At 40.0% G+C, this 2,144-nt stretch overlaps 1 protein-coding gene across 1 annotated transcript in view; it reads left to right on the top strand.

Annotated features, from left to right (window-relative positions):
• Positions 1-2,144, top strand: part of TBXAS1 (thromboxane A synthase 1) — a 554,439-nt gene that overhangs the window by 44,592 nt on the left and 507,703 nt on the right. The window lies entirely within an intron of this gene.

Genomic DNA, 2,144 nt, shown 5'->3' with positions numbered 1-2,144 from the left:
GGTAAAAAAAAAAAAAAAAAAAAAAAGAACAATGTTCGTGGGGGAAAAATAGAATTTTCAACCTGCTTTAGTGAGTTGGTTTATCAGGAGGATAATAGATGGGCAACAAATTAATCCTGGATGTAACAGCATCAGAATCTTAAGGCAAATTTGATTCAAAGTGTTTAGATCAGTGGTAAATAAAACAAAAGCTGTCTTATGTCTCAGAGTGCTTTAGACATCCTTCCTACGCTCACTTCTAAAGTTCGACATCAACCTTTTCCTGCTAAGAAATGTGGTTAAACGTAATATTGGTATGATAAGAGGTAAATCCATAGAGAAGTCGCACCATAAATCTGTCTTTCTCTGAAGGTACTTGTACCAGTTATGTAAATAAAGAGAAATTGAGGTGCCTGGTAATTGGCTGTTTGCAGAGTTGAGGTGACATTGAGGAAATTTCTCTTGTGTGTGCATGAGGGAGAGCTCACATCTTCCATTTTTTGGCAGATCCTCAGCAAGTGTCAGTTGTCATCAGACCCATTCACTTCATTGGATCTGTGGTACTTTTACACCAGCTGAAAATCTTATTTTAGATGATTTCTAGAAGGATCACACTAATGTCTACATTTGCCTTTGCCTTGGATTCGAGGGACTTTTGAGTGGCAATTTTGGGAGGAATTACCTTGCATACTAAATTGTACTGCTTCAGTGAATCTTATTGTCTTCATTCCCCCTTTCATGCGGTTCTGTAGAGTTACTGTGCACTGTTATACCATCACCTCAGTGATGGGTGAGTTGATTCATTTAAATCTTATGCTTTGTAAACTGTTGCAGCTGGAGGCCACAGTCATTATCACTGCACTAATTTAAGTTCCGCCAGCTTCTACAGGGCTTGGATAGCTCTATGTTTCTTTGAGAAAGTCAGAGGCTTTGTTTTTGTGGGATGAGAGTGAATTGTTAGAAAGCACAGGAGACCTGGTAGGAGTTTGTGGAATCATAATTAATTGAAAATGGTTTTAAAAACCACATTTTTCCCCCTCAATTTAAAATAAGCTGTTAAAATAATTTGGAACGGAATTATGATAGTCCCTTGACACACCAGGGGAGCTGTGGGTTAAACATATAAATAATGCTGAAAAGACTATATTTAGTTGCAGATTGGTCCAAGGACAACCAAGAAGTGAAGGTCAAAGAAGAAAACTAAGGGAGGGAAATTATGGTCCTCCTTTTTCTGTTCTGCAGTATGCTCCTTGCCAGCTATGAAGATTCAGTACTTAGAAATTTGTCACAACTATTTGTGATTTGTATTTTAAATAAGGCAAGTAAGTGTGAAGTGTATATGCTTATTGATAAAGCATATGGCTGAAACCTGGCACCACATCCATACCAGAGCCTCAGAATAATGTAGAGCTCCTGTGGCTTAGATATTGATCTATCTGTAGAAGTCTAGATAGATGGAATAGCCTCTGCTTGGCATACATATACTATGTCTCACTCTACTTTGAGCCTGTCCTGGAGGGATCCCCTAGACTGAGTGGATCATACTATCTCCTTGATATCTCTGGCAGCTAACTTAACCCTTGGTCGACCACTAAACAGTCGACTGAGACCACTGGTTCATTTCAAACAGGTCTTTATAACAGCTGTGAAACGGTAACAATTTGAGGTCACTGTTCATTCAGAATGAATCGGAACTAGTCACCTGGGTGAGATGTTTTTTAAATTTAAAACAGTAGAAGTGCACAGTTCAATATTGACTCATCTCTGTAAGCAAAGGTAAATTTTACGGCTCCTGAAAGGCAACCTTCAGCTGGATGATGGCACTTTGCTTCTTGATAAATAAAGCGGATGTCCCTGCTGCTGTTCCAGACAGAACACCAGGGTGAAGTAGAAACTGGTGCTGTCTCTTTGCTTAGCAAAAGCATTGCAGTTGGTTTTGGACTTGGGTTACATAAGCACAGTTGAAGTCATAGTGCCAGATCTCAGTGGTACTGTGCCAACTTATACCAGCTGCGAATTTGGCTGGTGGTCAATATCCCAACCGCTCTAGCCAACGGAAAGGCATGACTCATGAGCCGTTTTACTGTTGGTAGTCAGTGAAATAACAGAAATAACCAGCTGGTTCTTGAAGGGGGTGTGTGTGTGTGTGTGTGTGTGTGTGTGTG

Source organism: Gavialis gangeticus, unplaced genomic scaffold (assembly GCF_001723915.1).
Source record: "Gavialis gangeticus isolate Ggan-Ray unplaced genomic scaffold, GavGan_comp1, whole genome shotgun sequence".
Lineage (NCBI taxonomy): Eukaryota > Metazoa > Chordata > Crocodylia > Gavialidae > Gavialis > Gavialis gangeticus.
Note: the sequence above shows the minus strand (reverse complement) of the source record. Positions and strands in the feature narration are given on the sequence as shown.